We start from the raw sequence: 21,388 nt of genomic DNA on the forward strand, positions 1-21,388 counted from the left end.
CGAGCCTTTGACTCCAGAGACTGGAGTCTCTGCACACCTGCCATGCTCCAGGTCTATGAATTACGTTGTCTCACTTGCTTTGCCGGCGCGGGTGGTCTTTCCATCTGCGCCCCTCTCCTGGGAGCCCCTAAAGTCAGAACAGAAACCACAGGTCTCTGGTCCGTGTAAAGGGAAGTCTGGTCACTCACGGCCTCTGCCCTGAACATCACCTTTCCGTGAGAGTCAGATGTAAACCAACCCCGCCCCCCTCCAGGCCGGCAGAACTAACTCCCCCTCTTTCCCCACCACTCATTTGCTTCCAGTAGGAAACGCATGGAGGGGGCGGGGAAGGGGCGGCATGATGGTAAGGGGGCGGGGCAAGGGAAGGGGCGGGGCATGATAGTAAGTGATGCGCATGCCCACTTCCATCCAGACTCCAAGTCCCTTGAAGGTATTTTCCAAACTGGGAAACAGAAGGACTGGACTGGTCCGGCCCTTGAGGAAGCTGGGGTGGAGACGCTGAATGAGAAGAATCAGAACATGTGCCGTGTGCTGCCTACACCCTGGGCTCTGAAACAAGTCCTAGACCTTCGGCAGCACAGCTTAAAGGCATCTTCGTGCTGCAGATCGGGGACATTGCTCCTCCTGCACAAATGCTCCCAACACAGATGGAATCCAGAGCCGACATTTACTGAGGGGACACACGTGACAACACCAACCCCCTCGGCTCATCCGTCCCAGGACAAACTGTGAGCCACCTACTTTGAGTAGGTGGCCTGGAAATCATTTCCCCCGTCCTTTGGCCCAAGTTGGTGGCGGTCCTTTATTTTGATCATTCCAACTCATTGGTTTTGATGTGACACGATGGGTTGTTCAGATTTCATTTTATCAGTGTTCATCAACCAACTTGTTAGTGGAGGCACCCTGACAGTAATCTCGAGAGCTATTTATAAAAACGCCCCTCCCCTACAAGAAAGTCACGAAGTGCGAGTTTTAAATGTGTTGGCCCGACTCCCGTATGAAAAAAAACAAAACAAAACAAAACAAAATGCTTCTAAAATGCAAGTTTTGAGAACATGAGGTTTCTGAGGAGTGCAGCTGTCGTGTTGAGGCAAACCAGGCTGTGTTCTTCCCATTTTAGAGATGAAGAAGACAAGCAATGGGCATGGCCACTACATTGTAATCACCACCGAGCTGGGCACGAAATTGAGGTAATTTCTAGTATACACCTACAAACAGAATTGCTGGGTGTATTGAATATTGCTAAACTCTCCACCAAATCAATGTACCATCACACGACCACCAACGGGTCAGTTTCCGGGTCCCCATTCTTTTTTAATAGGGGCCATCTGCAATACATAAAGAACAAATTCACTTTCATTTTAGATTTCGTTTCTGGAATTATGAATGAGGTTGAGCATCTTTTCAGATATTAATATTCTTTTATTCTAGAAAGGGCCTGTTTATAACTTTTGCCCATTTTTCTCTTTGGCTCCTCCATTAGAATTTCTAAGTACTTTTATTAATGAGGAAGTGTTCTGTCATGTGTCACAAATATTTTTATCAGTTTGTCATTTGCCTTTTCCATTATTTATGCCTTCTTGCCATACAGAAATATTTTTAAATTATAGGTAATGGGTTTGTCTATCTTTCTTGCCTTCATGGTTTTATGTGTCGGTTAGAGGAAACCTTGTCACTCAATGTTCTCTTAATTTCACCCACACCTACTTCTAGGACTCTGTGGTTTCATAATTTACATTTAGATCTTCCTTAAGTTCCTATTTATTTCAGTATAATGAGTGAAGTAGGAATGTTGCTTGTCCCATCACAACCACAAACAACCAGCCAGAAGACCCAATACCATCTATCCATCTCTACCATTCTGAATTAAATGCCATCCTACTAAACACAAAATCCTTTCACATTTTTTAATCTGTTTCTGCGCTCTCTATCTACATCCAGTATAGTATTATTTTCATCGTTACCATGGAGCAAATGTGTTCTAATATTTCATAGGGTTGGTCCCTGCTCCCCATTTTCAGATTTTTACTGTTTTTCCCATGCTTGGATTTTCATACGAACCATCATGTAATTTTGTCGTTACCTACCGTGACTTTGTTACTGTTAACACATTGAATTTATAAGCAAATTCAAAGAGAATCATCAGCTTTACAAAATTGATACTTCCTATTCCGAATGAGGGGTACCTGTCCAATTAGAGGTTTTTTTAAGGTAAATCATTGTTACAGGTTGAATTGTGTCTTCCCAAAAACTCATGTGTTGAAGTCCTAAGCCCCAGTTCCTCAGAAGAGGACTGTATCTGGAGATCGGCCTGTCATGGCAACAGAAGAATTTAAGCCTACGAGCTGAGCGAGAGGCAGCCCCAAATTCCCACATTCGACTTCGAGGGGCTGTTAGGATTAAAGGTGCTGGTCAAGGCACTCTGCATACACTGAGCCCGGGCTACTCTTGAGGTATCTGGTATGTCCGAAAGGGTTGGGGTTGAGTCTCCACAGCATATCCCACACTCTACACAGACAATTTATTTTTTTTAAGATTTTACTTATTTGACAGATCACAAGTAGGCAGAGAGGCAAGCAGAGAGAGAGGAGGAAGCAGGCTCCCTGCCAAGCAGAGAGCCCGATGCGGGGCTCAGTCCCAAGACCCTGAGATCATGACCTGAGCTGAAGGCAGAGGCTTTAACCCACTGAGCCACCCAGGCGCCCCTACACAGACAATTTAAAGGCTTCCTTGACCCTGGGAAGTCTAGAAGTTAATCACGAAGGCATAAGGAATGTTCCTGGACTCAGAGAGATCCAGGGGACTGAAACCCTTATGGCAAGTTTTGATGTCACTGAACTTGCATGGGGACAATTTTCCTTGCCCACCACAGTTCAAGTAGACAATGCATGGAGGCTCCTATCTCGGGGTCTGGCACAGAGGAGGGGCTTACAAGGGAAAAGTGAATCCCTTGGAAGAGAGAGTAGAAAGGACATTGAAAGCTCTTCAGAAAAAAAGTGTAACAAGAAATGAGCCCCTTTCCCTCGAATGGGCCAATGCTGTGTGGGCCAAGGACAGTTTCTGTGGGTTTTTATTTGCCCTTAGATGTTGACTTTCTTCTGTGGAGTTATAGACAGTCTTGACATTCGCTGCTTCCATTAAGTAAGAAAATGGGGAGCACACAAAAAGAGATTGGGTGGGGAGGGCAGAAAGATTTTTTTTCCAACAGAAAAGAAATGTCATTTACGGAGCCATATCAGGCATCAGCGTTGCAGGGAACAGTTCGGATGGGGCAAATTAGGCAAATGTTCGCGTGATGAACCATCCGCGCACGATCAGTCATGTGACGGTAAATCTGACTTGAGTGGCAGCCCTGTTAGCAAACTGGAGAGAAGATTGATGCCCATCCACAGCCAGGGAATGCACGAAGTGAAGAGCTCTTCCAGACACGCACCAGTCAGAGTATAAATATGTATCACTGGCTCCTAAAGTGAGTTATGATTTCATTCTCCTACTGGTACATGAAATCTAGAGAGGGCATTTGTCTCATCTTTGTATCGGGGGTGACAGCTCCAGCAACGTGGTCGCACAGGGGAGAATCTGCTTGGCAGATAAATCAGGTGCTGTGAACGAACCTGTTGTTATCAATTTGATCTTGGGGAGGGGGGAATACCTCCCTGCACAAGGGCAGGACCGTCAGCGCACCGAGCGGCGCTTCCCTCCACTGTATCATCTGCAAGTGCTGTTTTCTCTAGCCTGTCGTGTCTCTGGACAGGCTGGTGTGTGGCCACCAGTCCCCAAATTTCATACAAGGTGCCATCTGGCTTTCCCACTAGAGGGTGAACTCTCTGGGGTGAGATCCGTGTCCAGTGCTTCTGTATCCCTCCCTATCTTGAGGACAGGATCTACCACTGTCTGTTCATCAAAATGAACAGAGAGGTCAAGCCAGCAAACTCTCTTCCACCCGCTGCCAAAGAAGGACTGGCTGGGAGTTCTGAGCCAGGAGCTGGGGAGACAAGGATGAACCAGACAGGATTCCTGCCTTCAGGTGGGCTATGGTCCTCAGCAGAGCTCAAAGTCCCCATCTACCTCCTCCCCATTAGGTGAAGGCCGCAAGAAATGTCACTGTTCTGAAGCACATCTTTGTCATCTACACACAACAGAGATAATATTCCTTACCTCCATTTCTGGTTTTATGGAAGGAAGAAAGGAAAGGAGTGGAGGGGGGGAGAGGAAGAGAAGGATGGAGGAAAGGATTGGAGAGGCAGGAAGGACTAAATGTGGGGACCAAACTGTCCTAAGACGTGAACACGTGAATAAATGAGTGAATGAATGAAGGAACTCTATTTCTCCCTGCCATCTCCTGGTCCATCTTCTGGTCCCACAAGCCATCCTTCTTCTGGCCCATGTGGCAAGACGCCTGTGCCACGTCGTTATCATTCTACCTGGAGAGAGATTTCATACCCCCCCCCCTTAACAGCCCGCTTTTCAATAAGTGGAACCTAGTTAAAGGCCCACTGCTCTGAGAAAAGGCATCATTGGACAGAGAGCCCACGCCTTCACCCATTTACGACTATTAATAATACATGGCAAAAAGCTGCAGCTTTATTTTATGTTGTCCTCCAAGTCAAGCTCTTTAAATCAAATATTTAGGGAAGGAATATTTACCCACACATCCTCGAGGAAGCACTTCTGGCCTTAAAGGCAAATGCACCCTTTAGCCATCAAGGGCTGATATGCACAACAGCCGAGTGTGGTTTCTTGAGTTCTCAAGTCACCCCTACCAACACAGATCAATTTTATGGATAAGGAAACTGAGGCTCAGAGGGGGATCAACCCATAAGCAGAATGGCAGGGGTTCAAACCCAAGCAGTGGGACTCAGGGCTCAACCTGAGTCCCTGAGCTGCCTGGAAGCCACACTCCCGCTCCCTCCATTCCCCCCCGGGCCTGGGGCAGGAGGCTGAGACCAAGAGTGACACTGGAGGTATGAGCCAGCCCACACGGGGGTGCCCACTCCTGCTGGAGGCAGAGCAGAGACATGGAGGCTGGTTTGAGAAGAGAAAACAAAAGGAGCCAAAGTCCTGAGCTAAGGGTGCATCTGAGCCATTTGCAGAAGTGAAAGAAGCAGTGGCCAGACTTTGGAAAGCTGGAGAGACCGTGACAGACCCAGGAGCCCTCAAGGGACAGTCCAGGAGCTTGGAGATGATCTGAGGGCCCTGGGAGCTATAGGAGGGACCTGGAGCAGGGCGGGGTGCAGCAGGGAAGGTGAGCACCCCGTCTTCGGCCAATCACTCAGAGGCAAGGACACACCCCAGGGGTTCTGATGGAGATGCCCAGCACTGAGTCAGGAACAAAGTTGCAGCAAAGGGCATGCCACAGATCTTTCTCTTGAAAAGAGGCAGCAAATACCTACTCTCTGTGGGTCTCTAGCTGGACCCTCTAATGGTTATACCCTAGGTAAAGGATAGCTAATCCGGTTCCCCTTGTATGTAGGAATGCACTGAGGTCAAGGAGGTTGCAGGAGCTGGGGCTGGACAGGAAAGGCAAAGGCAAAAACAGCCAGCCCTCGTGCGCAGTCGTGAAACAGCAGCCCGCATTTAGGAGGTGCTCTACAGTTCCAGTCACGAAGGATGCACTTTCCCAGTGCATACGTTTTTCCAATAAACCCTGTCAACAACCCTGTGGGGTGGTGGGGGAGAGATCACAGTCCTCGGTCTATAGATGAGGCTCAGAGAGGTTGAGTAATTGCCCAAAGTCACACAGCTAGCAAGGGGCCGAGCACATGGACTTTCAGCCATCACGTTTCACTGTCTCCTCTACTCCCTGCCCACAGCACCCACATGTGTCCAAGGAGCACTGAGAGTAGGGGTGGAGGGACTCAGCCAAGTGGATGAGGTTTGAGGAGGAGGAGGCATTTCCCAGACACAAAAGGGAGGAAAGGGCCTGCCGTGCAGGTGACAGCATCCAGGGCAGGTGAAGGCCACAGGGGGGTCAGGATCCTGCCGCTCAGGGAATGTGGCAGGAAATTAGGTGAGGGAGAACCTGGGTTAGAGCCTGAAGAGCACTGAGGTCCAATTGAGGAGTCGTAGCTTTATCCTGCCGGCACTGGAGGCCGTCTGTGGGGCCGACAGATTCACATGGTGCTTGAGGGAGCACTTGCAGGGTTAGGGAGGACCCACTAAGTGCTGGACAGCTGGATAGGGCCTGGCTGAGCGAGGGCCAGCCGGAGGGTGTGGGCCTGCCCTCCCCACCTGCAGCTCAGGAGAAGGAGCTACCACGGAGAGGGGGTCATTTTTAAATGCGTTTTTAAAAGGCCTAAGACCAGACAACTTCTGCAAGCCACAAATGGAGAGGGGGCGGCCAGGGAAGAGCACGAGTTCTGCTTAATGCAAGAAGGGGAAGGTGAGATAGCAAGTAGAATGGAAACTGTGGAAGCAGACCAAAGCCCGTCGTTGTCCAGAATTAAGGTGTTTCCGAGGGCCCAGGTCTAAGACACTACTCAAGGTCCATTCCCAAACAGACATTTACTGAGAATCTGCCTTGATGTCAAGGTCACACAGGTAACTGCCAGGATTCCCTTGCAGCTTGGAGAGTCAAATGACATTAAGTCTGACCCATCTCACCTTGCAGGTCAGAGACCCAGAGTGCCCCCTCAGCCTCCCTCTGGGCTTCCTGAATGTGGGATTTCAATTTCTTCTAGTCCACTCAGGCTCCCAAGGGGTTTTCTGCTTCAGTGACTCTGTTTGTGGCCTATAAGTACTGTCCCTTCTCCACGATGCATCACCCGCAGTGGACACCCACCAGCACCCCTGCCCCAAGATGACAGGAAAGGCAGACTTTGCTGCAGGCATCTTGGCACCTGGCAGAATTCCCAATACTTTCCTGCATGTGCTCGCTTCGGCAGCACATATACCAATACTTTCCTGCATCCACATGTCCAACCAAGGGACCATCCTTGTCCCAGGCACCCTCTTGTCTTCCCACATGGTCTGACTCCTGCCTCTCTCTTTAGCCCCGCCTCCCTCACCTGCCTTCTTACACCCTGAGCTCTAGCCACTCTCCTATTCTTCAGTTTATTGAATGCACCACACTCCTTCCTGCCTCAGGGCCTTTGCACAAGCTGTATGCCCTGCCTGCAATGCTCTTTCTTTGTTCTTTCCCAGAGGAAGAAGGAGAGGACTCCTACTCAATCTCAGCACAAATGTCCCTTATTCGGTGAGTGCTTCCAGGACTCTTCAAGCTAACTATCCACCAGGACCCTATATTCTTCATCATTCTTTGGCTTTTATTGCACAATTTGCAAGAGTGTCACATGTCAAATTCGCCAACCAGATGGCAAGCTTTAGGAGGACAGGGATCAAATGTTTGGCAGATGGCCAACAAATATTAGTTGAGGAAAAAAATATATATATATATGAATTAATGAATGAATGGTGTGTTTGGGATAGAGAAATAGTTTAAGAGGAGTGGTAAATATCACTGTCATGTTGAAGGAGGGCTTCAATTACAAAGAAATTGAAATTCCACCTTTTTGAGGTACAAAAGCCCATCAGAGGGCTCAGATTAGGGACAGGGGCCAAGGTTCTTCAGAAAGAGCACAGCCTGGGGTTACGGAACAGAATAGGTGCCTGGAGAAATCACGCGTGGTTTCATTTGACCTGGGAGTTAAGTGCAAGAGGAAAGGGGGTTGAGGAGGCAGCTGGAAAGATGGGCAGGAGACGGAGTTAGAATTTAATAAAAATGTAGTGGGGATGCCCCTGTCAAAAGACGCAGGGTATCAGAATGGATAAAAAAACAAAACCCATCTATATGTTGCCTCCAAGAAACACATTTTAAGCCCGAAGACACCTCCAGATTTAAAGTGAGGGGGTGGAAAAGAATTTACCATGCTAATGGACATCAGAAGAAAGCAGGAGTGGCAATCCTTATATCAGATCAATTAGATTTTAAGCCAAAGACTATAATAAGAGATGAGGAAGGACACTATATCATACTCAAAGGGTCTGTCCAACAAGAAGATTTAACAATTTTAAATATCTATGCCCCCAATATGGGAGCAGCCAACTATATAAACCAATTAATAACAAAATCAAAGAAACACATCAACAATAATACAATAATAGTAGGGGACTTTAACACTCCCCTCACTGAAATGGACAGGTCATCCAAGCAAAAGATCAGCAAGGAAATAAAGGCCTTAAATGACACACTGGACCAGACGGACATCACAGATATATTCAGAATATTTCATCCCAAAGCAACAGAATACACATTCTTCTCTAGTGCACATGGAACATTCTCCAGAATAGATCACATCCTTGGTCCTAAATCAGGACTCAACCGGTATCAAAAGATTGGGATCATTCCCTGCATATTTTCAGACCACAATGCTCTAAAGCTAGAACTCAACCACAAAAGGAAGTTTGGAAAGAACCCAAATACATGGAGACTAAACAGTATCCTTCTAAAGAATGAATGGGTCAACCGGGAAATTAAAGAAGAATTGAAAAAAATCATGGAAACAAATGATAATGAAAATACAACGGTTCAAAATCTGTGGGACACAACAAAGGCAGTCCTGAGAGGAAAATATATAGCGGTACAAGCCTTTCTCAAGAAACAAGAAAGGTCTCAGGTACACAACCTAACCCTACACCTAAAGGAGCTGGAGAAAGAACAAGAAAGAAACCCTAAGCCCAGCAGGAGAAGAGAAATCATAAAGATCAGAGCAGAAATCAATGAAATAGAAACCAAAAAAACAATAGAACAAATCAACGAAACTAGGAGCTGGTTCTTTGAAAGAATTAATAAAATTGATAAACCCCTGGCCCGACTTATCAAAAAGAAAAGAGAAAGGACCCAAATAAATAAAATCATGAATGAAAGAGGAGAGATCACAACTAACACCAAAGAAATACAAACTATTATAAGAACATACTATGAGCAACTCTACGGCAATAAATTTGACAATCTGGAAGAAATGGATGCATTCCTAGAGACATATAAACTACCACAACTGAACCAGGAAGAAATAGAAAGCCTGAACAGACCCATAACCAGTAAGGAGATTGAAACAGTCATTAAAAATCTCCAAACAAACAAAAGCCCAGGGCCAGACGGCTTCCCGGGGGAATTCTACCAAACATTTAAAGAAGAACTAATTCCTATTCTCCTGAAACTGTTCCAAAAAAATAGAAATGGAAGGAAAACTTCCAAACTCATTTTATGAGGCCAGCATCACCTTGATCCCAAAACCAGACAAGGATCCCACCAAAAAAAGAGAGCTATAGACCGATATCCTTGATGAACACAGATGCGAAAATACTCAACAAAATACTAGCCAATAGGATTCAACAGTACATTAAAAAGATTATTCACCACGACCAAGTGGGATTTATTCCAGGGCTGCAAGGTTGGTTCAACATCCGCAAATCAGTCAATGTGATACAACACATCAATAAAATTAAGAACAAGAACCATATGATACTCTCAATAGATGCTGAAAAAGCATTTGACAAAGTACAACATCCCTTCCTGATCAAAACTCTTCAAAGTGTAGGGATAGAGGGCACATACCTCAATATCATCAAAGCCATCTATGAAAAACCCACCGCAAATATCATTCTCAATGGAGAAAAACTGAAAGCTTTTCCGCTAAGGTCAGGAACACGGCAGGGATGTCCATTATCACCACTGCTATTCAACATCGTACTAGAGGTCCTAGCCTCAGCAATCAGACAACAAAAGGAAATTAAAGGCATCCAAATCGGCAAAGAAGAAGTCAAATTATCACTCTTCGCAGATGATATGATACTATATGTGGAAAACCCAAAAGACTCCACTCCAAAACTGCTAGAACTTATACAGGAATTCAGTAAAGTGTCAGGATATAAAATCAATGCACAGAAATCAGTTGCATTTCTCTACACCAACAGCAAGACAGAAGAAAGAGATATTAAGGAGTCAATCCCATTTACAATTGCATCCAAAACCATAAGATACCTAGGAATAAACCTAACCAAAGAGGCACAGAATCTATACTCAGAAAAAACTATAAAGTACTCATGAAAGAAATTGAGGAAGACACAAAGAAATGGAAAAAAAATGTTCCATGCTCCTGGATTGGAAGAAGAATAAATATTGTGAAAATGTCTATGCTACCTAAAGCAATCTACACATTTAATGCAATTCCTATCAAAGTACCATCCATCTTTTTCAAAGAAATGGAACAAATAATTCTAAAATTTATATGGAACCAGAAAAGACCTCGAATAGCCAAAGGGATATTGAAAAAGAAAGCCAACGTTGGTGGCATCACAATTCCGGACTTCAAGCTCTATTACAAAGCTGTCATCATCAAGACAGCATGTACTGGCACAAAAACAGACACATAGATCAATGGAACAGAATAGAGAGCCCAGAAATAGACCCTCAAATCTATGGTCAACTAATCTTCGACAAAGCAGGAAAGAATGTCCAATGGAAAAAAGACAGCCTTTCAAATAAATGGTGCTGGGAAAATTGGACAGCCACATGCAGAAAAATGAAATTGGACCATTTCCTTACACCACACACAAAAATAGACTCAAAATGGATGAAGGACCTCAATGTACGAAAGGAATCCATCAAAATCCTTGAGGAGAACACGGGCAGCAACCTCTTCGACCTCTGCCGCAGCAACATCTTCCTAGGAACAACGCAAAAGGCAAGGGAAGCAAGGGAAAAAATGAACTACTGGGATTTCATCAAGATCAAAAGCTTTTGCACAGCAAAGGAAACAGTTAACAAAATCAAAAGACAACTGACAGAATGGGAGAAGATATTTGCAAACGACATATCAGATAAAGGACTAGTGTCCAGAATCTATAAAGAACTTAGCAAACTCAACACCCAAAGAACAAATAATCCAATCAAGAAATGGGCAGAGGACATGAACAGACATTTCTGCAAAGAAGACATCCAGATGGCGAACAGACACATGAAAAAGTGCTCCATATCACTCGGCATCAGGGAAATACAAATCAAAACCACAATGAGATATCACCTCACACCAGTCAGAATGGCTAAAATCAACAAGTCAGGAAATGACAGATGCTGGCGAGGATGTGGAGAAAGGGGAACCCTCCTACACTGTTGGTGGGAATGCAAGCTGGTGCAGCCACTCTGGAAAACAGCATGGAGGTTCCTCAAAATGTTGAAAATAGAACTGCCCTATGACCCAGCAATTGCACTATTGGGTATTTACCCTAAAGATACAAATGTAGTGATCCAAAGGGGCACATGCACCCGAATGTTTATAGCAGCAATGTCCACAATAGCCAAACTATGGAAAGAACCTAGATGTCCATCAACAGATGAATGGATCAAGAAGATGTGGTATATATACACAATGGAATACTATGCAGCCATCAAAAGAAATGAAATCTTGCCATTTGCGACAACATGGATGGAACTAGAGCGTATCATGCTTAGCGAAATAAGTCAAGCAGAGAAAGACAACTATCATATGATCTCCCTGATATGAGGAAGTGGTGATGCAACATGGAGGCTTAAGTGGGTAGAAGAAGAATAAATGAAACAAGATGGGATTGGGAGGGAGACAAACCATAAGTGACTCTTAATCTCACAAAACAAACTGAGGGTTGCCGGGGAAGGGGGTTTGGGAGAAGGGGGTGGGATTATGGACATTGGGGAGGGGATTTGATTTGGTGAGTGCTGTGAAGTGTGTAAACCTGGTGATTCACAGACCTGTACCCCTGGGGATAAAAATATATGTTCATAAAAAATAAAAAATTAAAAAAAAAATAAATAAATAAATAAATAAAATTAAAAAAAAAAAAATGTAGTGGGGAGCCATTAAGCAGAAATGGTATGTTCGGAGCTGATTCCAGAGCCAGGACACAGGGGCTAGTGGGGAGGGAAGCAGCCAGGTGGGAATGGCGTGGAAAGCAATCAGATGGCTGTCGTGGTGGCAGGGACAGTGGGCAGTTGGGTGACTGGGGTGTGTGCAGTGAAATGAGGACTCACCCGGGAGGACCGTGCATGGGAAGAGTTTGGGAAGTGCCTGCAGTTGCCAAGATGGAAGTGTCCATAAGGCTGTGGATTCTGTGATCAGCAGCACCTAGGCTAAAGGTGCCAGTCTTGGAGGCCAGCTTGGAGGTGGCATGGATGAGAGAGCACAGGAAGAATGGCTAGAGGGAGAAGAGCTCCTAGCTCTTTGCAGTCGTGGCAGTCGTGGTTTCATAGGCATGGGAAGCTTCACTTGTGGTGTGAGGCAGGGCAGGTGGTGTTGGAGTTCAGGCTTCAGCTCCAGACCCAGAAGGCAGGAGTCAGAGGCCGTGGGAGAAATGGAAGGGCTTGTCATCTTCTGCCTCCTGCCATCAGGCATCACTCAGGTGGGCCCTTGGTTGCCAGCACCAATGAAACGGCACACCAACGGCCTGCGGTCTGTCATCAGGGGTTCACGAGGCTCGGCTGAGCTGCCTGGGCTGTGTGCCCCCGAACCCGATGTGTCTTCAAGGGCACGTGGCTGGTCTTCTGCAGAGTAGATTTCTGCTGGTCTTGCAAAAGGACGTGGACCAGTGGAGTCACTAGCAAAGGTCAGAATCTGTTTCTTGGTGGGGTAGGGGGTGGGGGACGAAAGAAAAGGACTGGAGAAGGGAAACCGCAAATCCCAGGATGGAAGTTGCCCTGGGCCAGGCAAACTCTGTGATCTGGGGGTGATGGTAGTGAGCTCGCTGTCCCAGGGAGTGCAGTCTGAGCACCCCTGCAGAGCTCACGGTATAGAGAGAGCTCAGATCTCCAAGAACAGGTCAAAGGAGGTGACTCCGACTTCAACATTTCACATGCAAGGTTTTCTCTCGGTGCACCTTCTCACACCTCACATGCCCAAAGCCTAGAGAGCTCTACCGAGTGTCTCACCTCAAACTCTCTGGCTGCGGTCTCAGCTACCTTTGCCCATACTAAGTGGCTACAGGCATTCTGAAGCCACATCTCCCCTTGGACCAAATCCTGCCAGCACCTCCCCTCTCTGCCAAAGACCAGCCTTACCACCTCCCCCATGCAGCCCTGTGGGGGGTGGGGGTCCTGTGAGAGCCACAGACGCCAGCAAGAGGGAAGATGAGACCCCGCTGTCAACAGTAGGCACATGGAAATCCAGCTTCGGGCCATGGTTTCCAGCTCAGTGCAATGAGCAACCCTCTGTGAAGATTCCTTTGTAAAGATCCCCAGGGATCTTTAGTAGGGGGCATTTTGTGGAACCTCATCTCCACCTTCGGGAGGGGGATCCTGTCACCACAGTGACCCAAACGGCTGGAGAAGCCGCTGTGGCAGCGGCCTCTCGCGTCTTGTGTTGCTCGTGGGTTTGACCTGACAGCACCACTCACCCCCTGTCCCCTCCCCATGGCCACTGACCTACTGATGGGACGTGCTCAGGGCCTACACGGGAGCACCGGCTCACCCCCAACCCCGGGCCCCCAGCTGCAAGCTGCACAGACAGGGGGACACACTTCTGGCTCGTGTCCACTCACTGGCCCTCCTAGGGTTTAGCTCCTTCGCGGCCACTGATGGGGTACAGTCGTACCGTAACAACCTGGACATTCAGGGGAGCTGACAGCTCCTAAGAGTCGAGTTGGACCAATAGGAAAAGGGAGCCACTAGCCACATTCCCCCGCCTTCCGCCCTTGGATAGACTGAAGACCATAGCCACGGTCTACCTTGGGTCTGCAGAACTTCTTCCTGGCCTTGCTGCCCCGACGCCATGCTTGCTTCCTTGGGACTGCCTTCTCCAGACTGATAACCTGGAAGGTTGTGCCTCAGCTCCTATTTTCTGGGAAACAGGAGCTAATCAATCACAGTGTGGCCCTGAGATCTTAGAAACTTCCAATTCCGGGCCAGCGAAGACCCAGAGCTTCAGTTCATCCCCCTCCGGAGCTGCTCCACCAGGGGGCGCTTCTGAGACACGCTTTCCTGACTCCCGGGACTATCGCAGGGCATTCTGGGTCACAGTCTGTGTGCCCAGAAGGGCAGAGGACAGGGACAGCACTTGCCAGACGGGCAGCAGCAGGGACTCCTGGGCTGCAGGGGTCCCCGGAGCCGTCGCAGAGCAGCAGGGCTGGCCAGCAGGGGACCAGACAACCCCAGCCCCACCCCAACTGCCCCTTTGGCAGGTGCAGGGGTGCTCCTGTGGTCTTCAGGCCTCCTTGAAAGGGGCGAGCTCAGTGCCGGTGTCCCTGAGGCACCTGTAACAGAAGTCCCCAGAATTTGGGAACTTCTTAGCTGGAGAAGCCAGGGCGCAGGACAGCCGGTCCACCCGCCTGGGCTGCTGGGAAGCAACATGGCTGTAACCTCGGCAATGGCAGGGACTTCTCAGAAGTCCGGGTTCTGGGTATGGTTCTGGGAGATGCTGCTGACATTCAACCTAGATCTGCTTCTTTGGTGCCACCAGTGATTCCACAAGCGCGTGACACTCCATAGTAAGACCCCCGGGGATGGGCCCCCGACCCCAGCCAGTACCATCTCTCCCGATGCCCTCCTCCAACCTGGTAAGGCCGGACCGAGAAGACGAGGGACCGAGCCAAGACAACCCGAGGGTCCATGTGTCTCAGGCCTTCTGATTCCAACCCCGTGCCCTTCTCCAGGAACAGACAGAGGGTAAGAGCTGGGGAACTTTGAGCCAGCGACCAAGGCTCACTTAAGACAAGGGTCCTGTTGGTCTTGGAGGCGTCTTTTCTTAATTTAGGATACTGTGCACCATTTGGCGCTGAGGGGTCCAAGGAGGGTGTCAGGCCTTAACCACATCCTCCCCAGGAAGTCCCGGCCAGCCCCCAGCTCACCCGCCCCAAAAGCCGCTGTTCACTATGCCAAAAACAGGCCTTAGTAGAAAAAAACAGTAAAAGTCAAACATACCATTTAAACAAAATAAATGCATGTTCTAGAAGACTCACACTCCCCAAAACTAACCAGATTTGTCAAAATTAAGAACCGTCTTAGCGAGGATGAGAAGTGGTTGCCTCTGGTGAGTTGCATCATGGGGGCCCTGCTCTTTGTCTTTTTCAATACTATCATTTCATTTTTAAAGCCCAGGCATGGGTTATTTTTATTAAACAATGTTTAATTATTAAAATGAGACTAATACATATAGAAATTATTATGTATTATTATGTACTAAATACATATGCTTGGACATATAGACTATATATTATTTTGTGTATATTATATATCATAGGCATTCAGAAAGTCCTAATTTCATGAAACAGTCTAGTCATATGTGTTGAACAAATTCAGATTAAAGGAAAAATGAAGGGTTTTTGATTTTTTCTTAACATTTTATATATTTATTTATTTGACAGAGAGAGACAGTGAGAGAAGGAACACAAGCAAGGGGAATGAGAGAGGGAAAAGCGGACACCCCACTGAGCAGGGAGCCTGATGTGGGACTCGATCCCAGGATCCTGGGATCAGGGCCTGAGCTGAAGGCAGTTGCTTAACAACTCTGCCACCCAGGCGCCCTGAAAAATGGAGTTTTTAAAGACACCTGCTACAGCAGGTAACTTCACTCCTGAATTATAGTCCTCAGGATTCAAAAACGCATTTTCTCTTAAGCCAGCGTTATCCCTTTGTAAGTCTTCATGCCAGCCCTGGTTTACAGCATGATGTCTTTTGCTCCCCTTAACATTCTCCTTTGTTTTATTTTTGCAAAACTTGGTAAAGTGTTTGTGCAGCAGCCTTTCCATAGATAATCATTACATTAAAGACGCATTTTTCTGGGCCTATTTTAAGGAGTTGTGCACTAAACAGAGCTCTTCTGTCCCACGAATTTTGAGTACCTAGAGTATAACTGTCAAGTTCCCATGTCACGAAATACAGCAAACACCACCCCAGTTGCTGAGATGCGTGTGCATCTAACTATGAGAGAACACACCTACCCTCGTCTCATCTCACAACCTTGGTGATATTCCCCACCAAGACTGATGTCGGCATTCAAGACCCTGCTGATCGTACCCCAGTGTTCATAGCAGCAATGGCCACAGTAGCCAAAAAGTGGAAAGAACCGAGATGTCCTTCAACAGACAAATGGGTAATGAAGATATGGTTCATATATACAATGGAGTATTATGCCTCCATCAGAGAGGATGAATACCCAACTTTTATATCGACATGGACAGGACTGGAGGAGATTATGCTGAGTGAAATAAGTCAAGCAGAGAGAGTCAATTATCATATGGTTTTACTTACTTGTGGAGCATAAGGAATAACACAGAGGACATTGGGAGATGGAGAGAAGTGAGTTGAGGAAAATTGGAGAGGGAGATGAACCATGAGAGACTGTGGACTCTGAGAAACAAACTGAGGGTTTTGGAGGGGAGTGGGGAGGGGGTTGAGTGAGCCTGGAAGTGGGTATTGTGGAGGGCACGTATTGCATGGAGCACTGGGTGTGGTGCATAAACAATGAATCCTGGAACACTGAAAAGAAATAAAATAAAATAAAATGAAGAAAAAAAAAAAAAAGACACCACTGAAAGTAAGGCGTCCTTAGACACCTGAAGCATGGTCCCCACCAGCTCCTGAAAATGTATTACATACCCCACTGCAGCCAAGCTCACCTCCCCCGGGCCCTCCTCCACCACCCCTCTATGCACTTCCCTGTCTCCCCCAGAATGCCCTCCCCTGATACCCTCACATGTCCACATTCCTACAGGTGAGAACAGTAGTACAAAGAGCCAAGAAGTCGAGCAGGGACTATGTGCATGGGGCACATTCTGGCATCCTAAAGTAGCCAGCATTTACCGAATGACTCCGACATACAAAGTCTCTCATACCCGCTGCCAAGCCATTTGCACAGCCATCTTATGAGACCCACCTCCAGAAAATGAGCAGCTAAGTCCGGGAACTTGCCCAGGATCCTCCAGATAGTAGTGTAAAGGCAGGACGTGGACCAGGCAGTTCATCACCAGACTCAAACCTCCACTGCAACACGACACTGGGCTCTGGGGAGGCAGGAGGCAGAAATGCCGTAAATACTTGTGGTCACAGAAGAAGGCAATAAACATGTCCAACAATTAAACATTGAGTTCCCATATGACCCAGCCACTCCATGCATAGGTGTCCGCCCAAGAGAAATGAAAACGTATATTCACACAGAAACGTGCACACGGGAGCCGAAAGGTAGGGGCAACACGAATGTCTGTCCATAGATGGACAAAATGCAAAATGGAACATTCTCCCGCCATAAAAAGGACGGAAGGAATGACACCCGCCACTACATGGGTGAACCTCAAAAGCTCTGTGCTAAGCGAGAGGAGCCAGGTATAAAAAGTCGCCACGAGACATCACTAGTGACAGGGGCCGTGTATGTGCCTACGCAGGACCCAGGGGGTAAACGGGAACTCTGTGCCTTCTCCTCATCTTGTTAGAAACCTAAATCTGCTCTAAAAAAGAAAGACTATTTAAAAAAAAAAAAAAAAAAGAATCCCTGTGTTGGTTTGCTAAAGCTACTGTAACAAAGTAGCACAGACTAGAGACACTTAGTAGCAGAAATCTTAAACAACAGAAATTTACCTAGTACCATTCAGGACACTGGGGGTCTTTAGATCAAGAGGTCAGGGGCTGGGTTTCTTCGGACGCCTCTCTCCTTGGTTTAGAGATGGCCGTCTTCTCCCTGTGACCTCACATGGTCTTTCCCGTGTGGGTGCCTGTGTCCTAAGCTCCTCCTCTTTGAGAAGACAAAGCCTGTGAATACCCAACTTTTACATCAACATGGATGGGACTGGAGGAGATTATGCTAAGGGAAATAAGTCAAACAGAAAAAGTCAATTATCACACGGTTTCACTTATTCGTGGAACGTAAGGAATAGCATGAGGACATTAGGAGAAGGAAGGGAAAAATGAAGGCGGTGGGGAATCGGAGGAGGAGATGAGCCATGAGAGACTGTGGACTCTGGGACTCAAACAAAGGGTTTGGGGCGGAGGGTAGGGGAATGGGTTAGTCTGGTGATGGGTATTAGGAGGGTAAGGATTGCATGCAGCAATGGGTATTATATGCAAACAATAAATCATGGAACAAAAACTAATGATGTACTGTATGGCGACTAACATAACATCATTTTTTTAAAAAGTTATAAATACTATGGACTTAAAAGCATTAAAAAAAAATTTTTTAAATCCTATTGGATTAGAACCCACCCTATGCAACTCAGTTTAACTTAATGATCTCTGCAAAGACGCCATCACCAAATGCAGTCACAGTCTGAGGGGCTGGGCGTTAGGACCCCAGCACATGAATTTTGAGGGACACATTTCATCGCCTAACGGTCATGCATTGCATGATCACTTTTATATGCAATATGCAGAGTAGACAAATCCATAGAGAGAGAAAGAGATGAGTGGTTGTCAGGGGTCCTGGGAGGGAGAATGGGGCATGATTAGTTCATGGGTACAAGGTTTGCTTTCGGGAAGATGAAGATGTTTTGAAAGTAGGGAGAGGTGGTATTTGGGTCTATGTAGCAAGTGAATGTACCACAAGGCACGGCATCCTATGCTTGAAATGGTTAATTGTATGCTCTGTGAATTTCACCTCAATTTTATTTTAAGCTTAAAAAGAAGGCAACAAACATAGGCTTCCCTCAAGATGCCTGCCCCCCTCTTCCCTCCCAGCCACGCTTTGTGATTTCTGCCTCTCTTTGCCCAGGGGAGAGCAGGACTGGAGGCTGATGTGGCCCTGCATTTCCCTAAGAATGGTACAAGATTAAATCAAATTTGCCGAAGGAAGAAGAGAATGGCCCCCATTTTGGGAGAATGTAAATGAACCAATGCTCCAAGCAAAATATCAATCCAAAGAACCCACTGCCACGTGTCTGAGACAGGCCAGGTGTGACGTTTACTCCTCTGTTCTGGGCCTCGTGCCAGCGCTTTGCTGTAGAATCTCCGCAAATGCCATTGGCTGGGAGCGACTTCCCGGACTGGGCATAAGGATGTGGTGTTAGAACAACAGAGTAGCTAAACTGGGGGGCAGTGATGGGCTGTATTAATGCCTCCCTGGGGCTGAGACCTGGGACCTACCTCTTCTAGGGAGCCCCTGGGACTCCCCAGGTCTCTAGGTCACCCCTGGGTTCCCTCCAACCCAGAACTTCCCCTGGTACCTTGCAGATGTCTCCCTCTGGGAGCTGGGAGGTCAGGGACAGCGTGGCATCCTAGCCCGAATGCCCATTACCAGGTGTAGGGTCTGAAACAAAAGAGCAGCTCAGTTAAAGCTGGAGACGAGAGGGGAAGAGAGACAAGGGAAGTCATGCAATATAGAGCCACAGTACAGCTCAAAACAACTTATCGCATCTTGGGATCTGATCACCTCTGGCCTCACTTTCACCAGAGAGAGATGTTTCCAGACAACCAAAGAAAAACTGCTCCGGAAATACTGTAAGTTCAAACAAGCACAGGTTTTGAAGACACTACATTGTACAAATCTTGTCCTTGCTCTGTCTCTGTCAAGTCCAAGTCCAGACCAGAGGCACCAATAGCACCAACAGCATCATCCACCATCTCAGAAACTGAAGAGCTTTTGCCTAAACCCCTGGGCACGATGATGATGTCACTGCATTCTGGGCTCCTGGGCAACCCCCATCACTCAGGCTACAGATTTCTCCGCTATCTGAAAGCATCCCCTTCCTGCAAAAGCTCCCTTCACCTCAATGTCATAAAGAGAAGTAACAACTACCAGCAACTTACATGGGGGAAAAAAAAAAAAAAAAGCATGCATTCACAGACCCCAAAAATCGCCTCTTGCAGGATTTTCCAATACCAGAGGACACATCTTGCAGACAGAAGCACAAGGTACATGACAGTAAAGCAAAGGCTTGCAGACGCAGATCAGAGTCCTGGTGGCAAATGTGGAGATCATGTGACTTAGGTGGAGACCTAAATCACCTCCACTCCCAGCCACTCACTAGCTTTGAGATCTAGCAGAACACACCCTTTGTGTAGTACAGTTTCCAAATCTGGGCTTGCACCCTCCCTTAAGTTGTGTGTCCAAATACCCGTTATTATCCAGACATGTAATCATTCACATGCTGTGTGCTTTCCCATTGGGATGTACCAAATTCGCATGAGACTGAAGGTCTCCTCCTCACTGGAATGAAGAGAAATCTCTTTAAGGTCAGCTACTTTTGTTTGCTGTGTATGAGCTCGAATGCTTTTCAATGGTGACCCTGTGCTTTCTCTCAGCGGTGGCTTTGCAGACACTTGAGTTTGTGAAAGGATAGGGCTGCGCCTGCGCTGTGTGAATGCACGCTCAACTTTTGATTGCTTGCACTAAAATTTTCGATGCCTATTACTTGTTGAATTTTTGTGCTTTTATGTTGGAGTAAAAAAAAAAAAGAAATCTGGGAATGGGCCAAAAATATCTAGGAATTACTGGGTCTTTGGAGATACCTAAACGTAATGTGAAAATGGAATTGGATCTGAAATGTGCTATAATCCTGTTGTCCTTTGATCTTTTATGGCTGGTGCATGGGGAGCCCAGCTCAAAGATGGCGTGGCAGCTCTGTGGCCCTTGAACGTTGCTCCTCCTGGGTGGGAGTTTTTTGGCTCTCACGTCTTAGGCCACTCTTTGTGAATAACTTCGGGAAAAATGGGAACATAAAACCTGCACTTGAAAAGTTATGTGCCAGAGGGCTGTAAGAAATTGGAGGATGAGGTGTAACATGGTTAACAATGGAAGGGGAGGGGCACCTGGGTGTCTCAGTCAATTGAGCATCTGCCATCATGCCTCAGGTCATGATCTCAGGGTCCTGGGGTCGAGCCCCACGTCCGGCACCCTGCTCAGCAGGGATCCTGCTTCTTTGTCTGTCTCTGCCCCGCCCTCATGCTCGCTCTCTCTCTAGTGCTCTCTCTCTCTCTGTCTCTCAAATAAATTAAAAAATCTTTAAAATAAAAAATAAAAAAACAATGGAAGGGGAAAGGAAACAGACCGAAGAGGAAGCCCCCAGCTTGTACTTTGCAGGTGGAAATGTAAAATGGCGTCACCGCTGTGGAGCATAGAGTTACCATGTGAGCCAGGTGTCCTGGTCCTGGGAGACTAGCCAAAGGAACTTGGGAAAGAGACTCAGCCCCTGGCATTCCAATGTTGACTGCAGCATTATCACAAGAGCCAAAAGGTGCAAATAACCCAAGTGTGCATCAACAGATGAATGGATAAATAAAATGTGGTCTATTCATACAAAGGATTACTGTGCAGCCATAAACAGTACAAATATTGTATGGTTCCATTTATGTGAAATGCCTAGAATATGCCAATTCATAGGGACAGAAAGGAGATTAGAAGTTACCAGGGACGGACACCTGAGTGGCTCAGTCAGTGAAGCTTCTGCCTTCAGCTCAGGTCATGATCCCTGGGGTCCTGAGTTCAAGCCCCGC

The 21,388-nt window shown here is 47.0% G+C and overlaps 1 long non-coding RNA gene across 3 annotated transcripts in view; it reads right to left on the minus strand.

Moving 5' to 3' along the window:
• The window catches only part of LOC101685720, a 44,083-nt gene that overhangs the window by 16,155 nt on the left and 6,540 nt on the right, over positions 1 to 21,388 (minus strand). For 2 of the 3 annotated variants that reach the window (XR_006607504.1, XR_006607505.1), the window contains 4 exons: positions 19,120 to 19,202; positions 17,540 to 17,710; positions 16,842 to 16,968; positions 13,696 to 13,808 (listed from right to left, as the gene is read on the minus strand). This is a non-coding gene — a long non-coding RNA (uncharacterized LOC101685720). The remainder of the gene's footprint in view (positions 1 to 13,695; positions 13,809 to 16,841; positions 16,969 to 17,539; positions 17,711 to 19,119; positions 19,203 to 21,388) is intronic. The other variant, XR_006607506.1, reaches the window with a different exon arrangement.

This window comes from Mustela putorius, unplaced genomic scaffold (assembly GCF_011764305.1).
Source record: "Mustela putorius furo isolate JIRA1106 unplaced genomic scaffold, ASM1176430v1.1 tig00000596_pilon_pilon_pilon, whole genome shotgun sequence".
NCBI lineage: Eukaryota > Metazoa > Chordata > Mammalia > Carnivora > Mustelidae > Mustela > Mustela putorius.